Source organism: Macaca fascicularis, chromosome 1, assembly GCF_037993035.2.
Source record: "Macaca fascicularis isolate 582-1 chromosome 1, T2T-MFA8v1.1".
Classification (NCBI taxonomy): Eukaryota; Metazoa; Chordata; class Mammalia; order Primates; family Cercopithecidae; genus Macaca; species Macaca fascicularis.
This window is the reverse complement of record NC_088375.1, coordinates 159,786,076-159,800,352: the sequence shown is the minus strand read 5'-3', so window position 1 is coordinate 159,800,352 and position 14,277 is coordinate 159,786,076. Positions and strand designations below refer to the sequence as shown.

At 34.3% G+C, this 14,277-nt stretch overlaps 1 protein-coding gene across 2 annotated transcripts in view; it reads left to right on the top strand.

The window, feature by feature from the left end:
- Nucleotides 1-2,461, top strand: part of TYW3 (tRNA-yW synthesizing protein 3 homolog) — a 111,417-nt gene extending 108,956 nt beyond the window's left edge. For both annotated transcript variants that reach the window (XM_074003677.1, XM_065520124.2), the window contains one exon: nucleotides 1,539-2,461. The gene's annotated coding sequence lies outside the window, so the exon portion shown is untranslated. The remainder of the gene's footprint in view (nucleotides 1-1,538) is intronic.
- The last annotated feature ends 11,816 nt before the right edge of the window (nucleotides 2,462-14,277 follow it).

Below are 14,277 nucleotides of genomic sequence, written 5' to 3'. Positions count from 1 at the left end.
TGATTGGAAAAGAGAGAGAAAAGGACATGCCCCATGAGTAAAGTAATCTATTCAGTATTAGAAAGGGCAGGATGCCAGCAGTAGATGTGGATAGAGAGTGACTTCCTTCAATTTATGAAGAAGGGGTAGAGGTAAGCAGAACATATACTGTTTGCTACAAGTACTTAGATGTATAGAGTTTATCTTTATTTCTTTCAAATACATGATTAATTTTGAAATGAGATGGGCAGAAAGACTATCCACTAAACAGAAAATAAGTAATTTGGAACATTGTATGTACTTACTCGACATCTGAGTAATCTAAGAAGAAGTCGCTTTTAAAATAGAGCAAAATTTTACTTTGAAAGATGCTGTGAGAATCAACATGCCTTTATTCAGCTTTTACTGCCTATCACTTAACCTACCTTTCTTTGGCCAAGACCAAATGTAATATTTTTAAGTTGAATGACTTTACATACATACTATAGCAAATGACTTACTTTTTAGAGAGGTAAGTATAATCTCAAGGCTAGTGTTGGGAGTAAAGTCTCCTGACGTGTGAAATATGCCAAAACTTATTTTTTCTATACTTCAGATTAGAAGATGAATGCATTTTATTTTAATCACAAAATACGATGATACATGTAAAATAGGTAAATAAGTGAAACTTTATTTTCAAATCTGTTACAACTAAAAGGAGCACCAAAAGAACTATATTTCCGTAGTGAATAGAAATAAGTAGGTTGCATAAACATAAGTATTTACTCCAATGAGCCACTCAGTCATCAGCATTTATTCCAGAGTTTGCAGAGCACAGAATTAAATAAAGTTGGTGGTGAACTAGCATTTCAAATTATAAAATCAAATTAATCTTTCTTTGGGCATGAAGATGGGAACTACAATTTTTAAGAAGGAGCAAGTATCTCTTCATAACAATTCTGAAAGTGGTTCTTTTAATTTGAAGATATGCAACAACAACAAAAAAACTAATTCAAATGACTTGAATCCTTCCTAAGGAATGTGTAATATATTGTTCAACAACAGTTAACTTACATGTAAACAATCACAATAAATTATTAGTCATGCACAGGCACACATTCAATGTGTCTACCTATAGATCTTCACTAGCAATGGCAAGGCTGTAAGCCTAGGGTGACCATATATTCTAATTTTGTGCCTGGGAAAGTTTCACTGTAATATTATCCTTTTTCATTCTCAAGAGTCTCCTGGTTTGGATGATAAAATTTTATGGCCACATTATCTAAGTCTCAAGTGGCTGATATGACGTCTTAGCATGAATTCTTCTATTTTCTTGTTTTCTACATGTTGTGTCTCTGGTTGGTCCATGCTAGCCTGGTTTTCTAGAATAACAACATCAATATACTCAATAAACAGAATAAAGAGCTTTATAAGTTTTTCTGTATATCATTACTCAAAGTTCAATCCTTCATAAAGTCTTTACTTCTCTTCTATAAAGAGATCAAAAAGTGCATGTCTAGTGTTACTATTTCTGTTACTAATTGCTATCACTTAAACGTGTGTAACTCAAATTCTTCCAGATATGAAACTACATGCAAAGCACTCTAAGCATCCATGATTTGGGACTGCATTCACCTGCTTGGAGACCTTCCATCATCCTTCAAGATGACTTTTACTCTATTATTCCCTTCATTCATAACTGTCCCCCAACCCAGAGCATCAATAGTTATATAAACAAATAAAATTGAAATCCAAGGGTAGAGTTCAAAGTTCCCCACTGAGGACAAGTTGCTGCATGGATGAGGACTTTGCTATTTACCTCTTTGTGACCATGACAGATTAGTCATACCTGGGAGTCAAAGAAGACATTTAGAGACTGAATTGATCCCTGAACTGACACTAGGATAATGATGTTTTAGTAAAAGGGAGCTGAATTTGACATTCTCAGACCCAATTCTTGGATGCTGACTGGTTCAAGGACACTGTGTATGTTCACGGTACAATCCTGGGAGGTGTCTCTCATACAATATCAGCCAAACTTCTGTAAACCTGTGTGTTTCAAGTTCCTCAGCAGAGTCCAAAATCCTACAGGTTGGTTAGGCCTATAATCACCATAAGGAGACAGGCCTCCTGAGAAGATTCCAGGGGTAGAAGTGCCAGGAATCATGGTGATAAAGGCAGCAGCAGGAAGTGAGAGAAAGTGATAACAAATGCCATCAGCAAAGCTGAGAGCCACAGCAGTGGTCCTCAGCTGGTCATTTCTGACAGGCTCTGAGAGCAGCAACAGCTGCTATAGAACATGATCGCCAAAGATGAATAGATTGGAAAGTATATCAGCAATAGCAGCCAGAAATCATCAACTTTCACTAATGTGGGAAGATGGTAGGTGATGGGAGTTAACAGGGATGGAGTTTGGAGTTAAAAATTCCTATGTAAGATCTCTATACTCTGTTGTCAATAAGGTTGGTGGGACCTATAGAAATAAAGATATCTGGGAAAATGATCAGTTGCCTATTTCACTTACATTCCCCTAGACAGACACAAGTTTTATGACACTTCTAGTAGTAAGTAAACCATGTTCGGGGTTGCCAAGAGAGTTGCATGTGCCTATCTCATAATGGTTGAGCAACAGTTGAAGGACAAAAGAACATCTTTTGGATGCCTTTCCATAATTACATAATTTAATCCTCATGCCAACACTGCAAGTTTTGAATTCATAAAATCCATTTTATAGATCACTAAAATGGACCTCAGAAAGACTTAAGTAATTTGCTCAAGTATACAGCAATAAGTGAAATAGTTGGGATGTGAACACAGATCTGACTAATCCAAAACCAGCGTTCTTCCCATAAGACTCTGCTGCCTCCCTGGGAGCCCAAGATAAACAATGGAAGCAGTCACCACAAACACCAAGACCTCTCCCTGTCTACCTCCTGCCCCCTGCAGAGGGAAGCAGATGTTCAGCAAAGTATCCATACTTCTGGGCTCTGAAATTTCCCATTTCTGAAACTGAAATCCAACAACTGAGAAGTTGCTGACATGGCTGTTGAGCTCTGCCAAGTCCCCTGGGTTTGAGGGCATTTTGGTGTAAAAAATGTTGATAATCACTGTAAATGGAGGAGTATGACTCTCAGCCCGGAAAATGAGGCTAGTACTTAAGTAGTTCTGGCAGCAGCATTGATATTGTGGTACTGGGAGGTACATGATTTTCACATAGAAAGTAAAAAATAAAAATAAACAGATTGTCTGGAACTCTTCCAATCACTGCCCCTCCTCTACCTTACCTCCTGCCATCCCCCAGGGCTTGTAACCCAGTTCTCTCAGTCCCAAATGTGGTTTTCCCTGTTAAATGCTTGCAGAAAGCAGGTGAAGTATGTGTTGCATGGGTAGATAATGATTGTATCTCCAGAGTACTAGTGTACCAGGCAGTGATGTTATTGTGGTTCCCGCAGTTCCAAAATGAAGTTCTTTCTGAGGCAAACAGCATGAGCAGTTTCATACAAAAGACGGATGTCCCAAAGAAAGCAAGACTTCCACAGAAAGGGAGATAACGTGGAAGGTCTCTGTAAGCTCCTCATAGAAATTGAAGCATGAGGAGAATTTAGAAGAATCACAAGCATAGCAGGGTGTGCCAATTTTATTAATTAGTTGGTAGATAATTCTTTAGATGTTTAAAATGACATCTGAGAGATTTTCTCTAATGTCAACCTAAATGAAGACTGAGTTGGTCTTCAAATGCCATTATATTAAAGCTACAAGGAATATTACTAAGTGGAATATATTTCTAATAATTTAAATTTCATATGTTTTCATAGTTAAGTCTGTGGAAAAAGAAAATATTTCCAAGTTGACATCAACATTTATTAAGCATTTTTACTGTTCTGCTCCCCATGCTGGGCTTTAAAATGTATTATTTTAATTACTCTTCACAAATTACTTACAAAGTATTTTACAGATAACAATTGACATTTGTTGAGCATCTGCTCTGTACCATTTTAGGTGGTTTATGTTTATTACTTTACTTAATCCTCCATAAAGTTCATACCATTTGTTTCCATTTTATAGACAGCAATAGAAATTATAAGGCAATGGTGATTATTTAATATAATTATATCCAGCATATATTGAATAACTATTCTGTAACAGACAGTGATCTAAATACTTTTCATATATTATACAGCTCTATAAAACAAGTACTGTGGTTACACCCATTCACACACAAAGCAGTTGCCTAAAAGAGTTTAAGTAATTTATCTAAAGCTACATAGTTAATGTGGATCAAAACCCAATTAGTTAGATTTCAATATCTACCATTTTAACCACTGCATATTTGCTCACAGCTTACTAAAGACAGAAAAGTTTAATAATACTTCTAAGATCACACAGTTATAAAGAATAGACTTAATAAGACACCGAGTCCCAGGATTTTTTGTCTTGTTTTGTTTTTTATTTTGTTTTTTACTTCAAAGTCTATGTCTTTTTCACTTCATCAACAGGTTGCCTTTCTGAGAAGTATTTCTTTGGCAATGAGATTCTACCATAAAGCCTACAATACAAACCCTTAATTACTAACACCCATTGAGTTCTCCTTATGTATATAACAAAAAACAGACTCGATGTGGACCAGAAAACTTTGGCTTTTAGGCACAGTGAAAAGTTGAAGATGGTGTTTCAAAGTTAAACAACAAAATTTGAAAGGCACTGTGAACAGTGAAAATGAAATTAACACTTTTGACTTAAGTAAAAATATAGCTTGAAATATCTTCATTTTGAATCTAAATTTTACTGATAAGACATGAAAATAAAATTCTGTTTTCTCTAAGAAATACCATTTCCTAAGTCAGCTAAACAATTGAGTGTCTATCAAATTTGACCCAACCTGCAGTGAATTTTCAAATAATTTATTCCAGGTATGTAAGCATAAATTCATAAATGATACCAAAACAAGCGATACATTCTTGAACATTTAGTGTACTCATATTTATCAGTTTCTAGACCTGAAATAGATCTAGAAAAATACACCCATTTGTATTTCTTTAAAGACATTCTTAAATGGAACATTTAAACCTAAGTAGGCAACACACAACATCAATTACATGTTTGTTTTGTCATGAATCCATAAATCATCTTTTATTAGTGGAAGCTTATTCTGAAATTGTATTGATTATTTACATCTCTTAACATTCTGATGAGTATATTTTCAATGAATTGATGTCCTTTCAATCATTTCATGTTCTTATCTGTGATTAGTTATAAGGAGTAATTTCATATTGAATACATAAATTATGCTCCCACCCAATCATGAAGTAGAAGCAACCACACCTTCAAATATTAAGCTAAGTTGATTTAAATGCGTGTAGTCCTAATTCAATGTAGGCTGCAGTTAAATGTGAAATATAATTTTACAGTTGTATGTTATCAGAATGCTACCTTCCTGTCATGATATCTGTAATTTATACTGATACGATCTAGGAGAAAAAATTGTGTGTGTGTGTGTGTGTGTGTGTGTGTGTGTGTGTGTGTGTGTGTATGTGTATGAGAGAGACAGAATAACTCTCATAGGTAAGCAGTTCAAGTCTGGTGCATCAACTCAACAATGTCTTGCTTCCTCTGTCTTTCTGTTCTGTTATATTCAGTGCATTGCCTCAAGGTCCAAAGTGGTTGCCTGAACTCTAGTCATCATGTCTCTATTTCAGGAAGCAGAAAGAAAGAAAGGAGAAAAAATATATAATGGCTTCTCCTTTTAAGGAGGCTTTCAAAGAGGCCCACACCACACTTTTACTTAGATTTTACTGAACAGAACTTTGTCACACTGCCACACCTAACTACAAGAGAAGTTGATACATGTAGTCTTATAGATACCTGTGTTGGAATTGCAAATAAAATTTAATTGATCAATTAATAAAATTACTAAAGAAATATTAGGGAAGGCATATTGCAATCTGTCACAGTACCCATTAAAGATGAACAAAACTAACTATTTCTAATAGGATATTGGGAATATATTTCAAATTTTAACATTAATTTTAGCTTCCAGTATTTTCAGTTTATTGTATTTCAGCACCAACTTATTAACTTCATGCTGTATGTCAGGCACTATTATAATTATAAATTCCTTTGAGAAGTTTATTAATTATATAAAATATAATTTATATATTTTATTATATTTATGATATAAATTTATAATTATACTTATAAAATAAATTTCTATTTTAATATAAATATAAATTTATATTTAATTTAACTAATAAATTTATATTATAATTTATAAATTCCTTTGAGGAATTTATAGTTATTCATCTGAGGTTAATATTGAGGTTAATTCCTTTGAGGAATTTATTATTCATTTGAGGAATTTTATAATAATCAGGATGTTTTCCATTGACAGTGACAGAAATCCTATTCAAACTCATGTTTGATGTTTATGATAAATGTGCTTTAACTGACACAGAAATTGGTATCAGTTTCCCTTCTTTGCTTTAGGAATAGATAGATGATAGATGATAGATAGATAGATAGATAGATAGATAGATAGATAGACAGACAGAGAGATAAAAGATGGATAGATTTTTTTTTAAGTAGCATGATTATCATGTAGGCATGGTTCTAAGTGATTGACATGTATTTAGTCATTTAAATTCACAAAAATTCTATGAAATAGGTACTGCCATTTTCATTTTACAATTGAGGAAATAGACACAAAGAGATTAGTCAATGATGAATTTGGAAATAAATTCAGACAGTCGGCTCTAGAATTCACCTTTATAACCATCATGCTATTGTGCTTTTTGGAATGAATGCTTTCTAAGCAGCATATAACTTTGTAAAGTTATGAGTCTTTGATTTTTACACACATAATATATATAAACATTAAAATAAAATTTAAACATTAATATTAAAGTCATTTTTATATTTGCCTTTTACACATTTTTTATTAACTTGGTTCTTTTCAGTATTGTTATAAATGCTTATCTGTTATAGAATATTATAATTTTACGTTCTACTTATTCTGATTAATCATAATTATCATTGTTTTTTGATGTTCACATTGACCAGTGGAAGCCCCCAACACTGACTCCTTTATATTTTTAACATGACCTCTGATGTCATGGGATACATACTTGCTTTTTGACAACAAAAGGACATTCCAGACCCATCCTGAGTTTCCAACCAAAAGTATCTAGGAAATCCTATTTCATTTTGGTGTTGAAATAGTGTAAGACATAAAAATACAGGTATTATCAGTACTTACGAGAGTTGGTGATAGGAAAAAGCATGGCTGCTGCTATTGGGACATTTTTAGTAGTGATGGAGTGGTAAAATCTGTCCTTTTTAAAGACATGAGCTCATACAGATTTTCCAACTGAATTGGCTGTATTTTTGTACTCTACTCTTCTTATAGTATGAGATTTCATCAAGTCTAAAGACCTTCTGTCATAATGGCAATACGGAGAGAAATTCAAACATAAAATAAAACACCAACAAAATAGCATTGACACCCTGTCATTCATATCCCTAAAGATTAGAACAAACAAACAAACAAACAAAAAAAGATTGACAGTGCATTACAAGAGTAAGGATGAGAGGAAACAGTCAGTCATAAATGTTACTAGTCTAAATTAGTATAACACTTGGAAAAGGCAGTTGCCAATCTCTAATAAAAGCCTAAAATCATATACATCCTCTGAGCCAGCAATTTCACATCTAGGAATTTATTTTACAGATATTGTCATATACATGCAAATGATTTATGTACACAGTTACTCATGCCTGTGTTGTTTGTAAAAGCAAAAAATGTGGAATCAATCTAAATGGAGAAGTAAATTATAGTATATTAACACAATGGGGTACTACTCAGATATTAAAATAAATAATGACAAAAGTTCTTATACAATAATATAGAATAATATTCATGACACATTGTCAAGTGAAAAAAGCAAGTGCTATAGGGCATATTAAATGAATCATTTGTACTTTAAAACCACTTCAAGGCATGTATGTCTATGTCATATATGTGTGAAGGTATCTATGTACCTATATGTGTGTATATATATTATATATACTTGTATATAAATGAAGCATTTGTGAAAGGATAAATAAAACACTAGTATTAGTGGTTACCTTCAGGGTAGGAGTTGGGAGAGTTGACTCTACATCCATACTTTTTAATTCCATTTGAACACATTAACTATTCTGTGACTCCTCCAAATTAATTAAATAAAAATAAAGTAGAAAGGATATATTGCATTTCATTTACTACACAAAAAGTAACCTTTAGAAAGTTCATACTATTGAACTTTCAGTTCATGGGATTAAGAATTTCATAAAACAGATCAAAATGAAGATAAGTCAACAGACAAATAAAAAGGAAGCTGGCTGAAATACAGGCAGGATTTTTTTAAAGATTGAAAGAAATTAGGAAATATATGTTTTAAAACTACAATTACAATCATAAAATTAAAATTAAAAGTAGATTCAATAAAAAGCACAATGGAAGACAAAGCAGAAAATCAAACCAGTAATGTAAAAGAAAAACTGGAGAAGTGTTAAATGCATGGGAAAAGGACAGATTGATGAAAAAGATGAACAGTGATCTGACATATGGTGCATGGTATTGCCTAAGAAGAAACAAACAATGGAATTGGAATCAATTGTTATGACACCATAAGAGAACATTTTTTCAAGTTGACAAATGATCCAGGTCTGTGATGTAAAGGTCCTAAAATGAATGAAGAGATATATATTCTTGGTCATCTCTTTGTACAACTTAAAACAGTCTGGCCCCAGGCTTCTCCTCCAAATTACTACACCACAAAGATAATGAAACAAATAAACAAATTTGGAGTAGGTAATAAGTTTTATTTCCAAGAAATTTGTCACTCAGGCATACAGGCATGAGTTTAAAACTCTGATATTTAAAAAAGAATGGTTTTTAAAAGTGAATAAAAGTAGCAGCAAATCAATAAAAACAACAGGAAAGGAAAACAAAATATTCAAGTGAATGAGAAATGTGCAGAATTTCAACAACAACAACAACAACAACAAAATCCTAATCCAAACTGGTCAATATAGGGAGACATTATTGTAGTAATTATTGTAATAATGTAGACATTAAATTTAAAAATTATCCAGGCCTGGCAGCACATACCTGTGGTCCCAGTTACTTGGGAGGCTGGGGTGGGTGGATTGTTTGAACTCAGGAGGTCAAAGCTGCAGTGAGCTGTGATTGTGCCACTGCACTCCAGTCTGGGCAACAGAGAAAGAGACCTTGCTGCAGGAAAAAAAAAAAAAAAAAAAAAGTCTAAAATTTTATACTCCAAGTTTTTACTGCTATCAATAAATAAGCAATCACAAAACATTGATCAAGTGGAAAAAAATCTAAATTAAACAATACATTTAATGAGCCCCCAAATAAAATTTTCATGGCACTTTCTGAACTTTGTGAAGCTGATTCTAAAGGTTATCCAGAAGAAAAAACATGAATGAAGAACCAGAGGGGAAAAAAGACAATGAGAACCCTATCCTTGTCAGATATAAAAAAGTTAGAATTTTGAAATAGTATAAAAATGACATCAGATTAGGCTGACTAATAAAACAATAAAAGTATGAGAATAGACCCAAGTACAGATGAGAATTTATTATAACATAAAGGTAACATTTCAAATCAGTGTGCAAATGATTGATTACTTAATAAGTAGAATAATTTCCTAAATATTTAGAAACTTAAATTCATATACGTTTTCCATGCATTAAGGACTTATGGGCAGAAAATAAATTTTTAAAAGTTCTAGAAGGGATATACCAGTAAATACATCTTACTAAGATGGATGTAACATATCTCAGTACAAAGAAAAATATCAACTAATTTGATTTCTGTAAAGCTACATCTTGCAAAAATTGCCATAAAGCTAAATGATGAAAAACAAACTAAAGGAAATACTTCAGATATGGATGAGCTACATGCTACTCTTATCCTTATATATAAGAAACTATTATAAAACTAATAAGAAAAAAATGAAAATATGGCAAGAACATAAATCAATAGGCACATGAAAAAAGAAGTGTGTATTGCTAATACAACAAAAAGATGTTCCATTTAACTTGTGTTTAACAAACAAATAATTAACTAAGACTTTTTAGTCTTCATTAAGTGAGCAGTTCAGTTTATAAAATGATGTACAAACTAACCGTGTGTGTGTGTGTGTGTGTGTGTGTGTGTGTGTGTGTGTGTGACACAGAAAGAGAGTATATACCAAATGTGGTCTGAGTCACTACTGAGGTGAATTATTCTGATTTATACTGTTCTATATTTATTCATTATTTATAATAAACATGTATGAATTTTAAAATCATAATATAGTACATAAATATTTTTTAAGAAAATGCACTGGACATAGATATTTTTCAACCTTTAAAAAATACTGTTTTCATGCTCCATAGCATGTTACAAAACACAAAAAGAGAGAAATTACAGAATGCATTTTACCAACAGAACACAATCTCAACCTCCCACAAATGATATAAAGAAAACAGAGGTACATAAAAGAATATGGGAATAATTAGAAAGACATATCACATAGGTGGGTAGAAGAATGAATAGTTTAACAATGTCAATTATTTTGAAAAACAATTTGTAGACCTAATGTAGTCTAATCAAAATCTCAATGAATTATTTGCAGGGTAAGATGAAAGGAGTTTAAATGTCTCTGAAAGAAGAATCAAACCAATAGAAGCAAAAATGAGGGCAGGAAAAGAAAAGTGCTGACAGTGGATTAATTGATCAGACAGTAAAACATTCTAATGCCTTGAGAACTGAAGCAGTGAAGAATTGGTATAAAAATAGATCAATATACCATTTAAACAGAATAGAAAGTTCTAATACAGATCATAATATATGTTAGATTTTAACATATAATAAAGATGAGAAAAACATTTAACAAATGAAGTTGTAAAAATTAGTTAACTTTTCCAATAAAACAAAATCAAATCCTAAGTTTACACCAAAAAGGAGGTGTTCCCCTTTTCCTCTCTTCTCCTTTCTGCTAACTGAAATGCAAGCTTGATGGCTACAGCTTAGGCAGCCATCTTAAGTCATGAAGTAAAAGTCTATTTCAAGGATGGGAGAAAACAAACTAGAAGTCTTTGTCCTTGATAGCAGCTGCCAAACGACTCCTAGTCCACTTACCAACAGACTTAATTCATGTGAGAGTGACATTAATCTTTTTTATGCCACTGTTATTCAGCTTTTCACAACTCACAGCTAAATTTAATTCTACTGATACACCTGAGTCAGAACAGTTAAAACCAATAGTACAAATGTGGTTGCTAAGACTGGCCCTTCTGCAGGACTGATGATTAGGGGTAAGCAGCAAAGAAGGGGTTTTGAATTATTCAGTCACTTCTAAAGATCTACTATATAACATGATGTATTATGAAAAGATTTCTGATCAAGTATCAATTAGGTTATTATCCAGGATTTAGTAGGTGTCAAAATAGATTCAGGGCAATATTTAGAAACTACTCGATTGTTGCTCCCCATGTTCTTATTCCGGGTTTATCACATATATGCCTTGCCATTGCCAATGAAACCAGAGTTGGCTAGCTTTTACTACTATCGATATTCATTCATCAAAAATGTATTTAGTCACTACCATGTACTAAGCACCATTCTAGTGATGCAGCAGTAATTGACAAAAAACAAACAAACAAACAAACAAACAAAAAACATGCTGCCCTCATGATCTTGTATTATAGTGAAGGGAGGCAGAAAGCACCCAATCAAATCACTAAAATACGTAGTATGTAAGAAGTTGATTAAATGCAAACAGAAAAATAATGAAGAATGGAAGGAGGATAGGGAGTGTCAGAGGGTAGCAATTTTAGATGGAGCATGTAGAGAGAGCATTTGTAGGAAGGAGATGAAGTAGCAAGCCATATGATATTTGTATTAAAATACTGTAGGCACAGAGAAGGGCAAGTGTTTGGGGTGTGCGATGCCTAGAAAATTTGAGGAATAGTAATGTGGACAGTGTGGCTGGAACAGAGTGAACAAAAGGGAGACTTGTAGGGGATGGGATAAGAAAGGTAGCAGAGGACCAGCTTGTGTTGAGCTTTGGAATCTCTAGCTTTTACTCTGAGGGAGATGAAAAGCCATTAAAAAGTTCTGAGCAAAGAAGTGACTTGATCTGATTTAATTTTTAAACTAATCCTTCTGGCTGCTGTACTGTAAATAGACTAGGCACGGAGCAGAAACACAGAGACTGATTCATCCAGGAGAGATGATGGTGGCTTTGACCAGTGTGGTAACATTGGGGATGCTGAAGAGGAGTCTGGAAACGTTTTGGAGATAGTGATGACAGGTTTGCTCTGAGGAACTGGATGGGACATATGAGCAGAAGGGAGAAATAAAGAATGGCTTCAAGGGTTTTGGCCTGAGCAACTGTTAAAAAGGTGATGTCATTTACTCAGATGGCAATTACCATACTAGAAAAGTCTGGACCTCCCTGTTGATATTCTAATTCTCTCTGACATCAACAGTCTAGTTGACTGCTTAGGACACCTGCACTTCACCCCATACTTTAAAGGGCCCGGACTTGGCCCTCCCAAGACCATGTCCTTCTTCACAGAGTGAGGCTTCCATGGAACCAAGAAGATGTGTCACTAGCCTCCATTTCTAGACAATGCTCCAGGTGGGACCCTGGAAATCCCTGTCAAATTCTCTAAACCCACTTCCAGGAGCTATGTAGGTGCCTATCAATCCAAGTGCAGGCCAGACCATTAATATATGTACCCCCAGCCCAAATGCATATTAGGGGATGGCTGAATGTGAGATAGTAGGGGTTATGGATGAAGTTTAGGGTGCGGTTCCCACACACATCTGTGCTAGATCTTTTGTCAAGTGAGACAGAGCCAGGGGCAAGAAGAGAAAGGGGGCAAGCTATGGGTGAGGTCCTAACCTTCAGTTTGCCACATTTTGGCATGGAACTCTGGGAAGCCTGAGAATTCTAAATTCAGTTCCAACTTGAAAGTTTATTATAAAGTTATATTTATCAAGCAAGGAATATAGTACATATTTTATTCCACAGGTTGAGAGCTTGACGTAAATATTTAGGTGTATGGTATGTGGGCTCTAGGCTGTGAAAATTATAGGTCTTGACCTGCATTGTAAATATATTGTCATTGGTATTAGACGAATATTTACTTTTCTGTATGGGACCGTGAGAAGTAGAGACTGGCCTATTGCTGAACATATTATCGTAACATTCTTCTGTGGTAGCAGACATGGATTTATTTTTTCAGATGGGGCCCTGAAAGGGGTCCTCTCTTTATGTGCTCTCACAGTTCTTAGCTCAGTATTGAGCACCTGGGCAAGAATTGGAAAACTACTGATCCTTTCTATTCCTAATTTTCATACCTTCAAAATGGTGCTGACATCTCAAAGATTCTTTGAGAATAAATAAATAAGTAACATATACAGTAAATAAGCAAAACGTTAAGCATGCTGCCTCACACATAAAGAACACTCACATGATTGTTGTTCTATTCTTGGTAAACATTATCTTACATTTTATGCATTCTTAAATTTTAGGAAAACATAAATAACTACAGAAGCAATGAAATAATTTATGTAAGTGTTTTTCTAATGCCCACTGAATTCTCTCTCACATCAAAACCTGGGAGAACATTTGCATGCAGATAAGTAATTCTTGTGTTCTGTTTTAGAAACTAGTACCATGTTTGCTTCTTGAGTTAAATACAGAATTCCCATTAGTATTGATGGTAATTAACCCTGCAGAACAAAGCATGATGAATGGACCCCTGCTGAGGAATTACTTTAATGACTTTGAACTTTAAGAAATAAACTCAAGAAAGCTACACATAATGATGACCTCAGGGCCTGTACTCCTGCTGCCATCCTAACTACTATTTTCAATTAGTAGTCATAAACAAGTCACTTCTTGGCCATATTGTTCTTTATCATCAAATATATGAATAGAATATTCTAGAGAATGTGTCTTAAATTAAGAACATTTGGCCGGGCGCGGTGGCTCAAGCCTGTAATCCCAGCACTTTGGGAGGCCGAGACGGGTGGATCATGAGGTCAGGAGATCGAGACCATCCTGGCTAACACAGTGAAACCCTGTCTCTACTAAAAAATACAAAAAAAAAAAAAAAAAAAAAAACTAGCCGGGTGAGGTGGCAGGCGCCTGTAGTCCCAGCTACTCGGGAGGCTGAGGCAGGAGAATGGCATGGACCCGGGAGGCGGAGCTTGCAGTGAGCTGAGATCCGGCCACTGCACTCCAGCCTGGGAGACAGAGC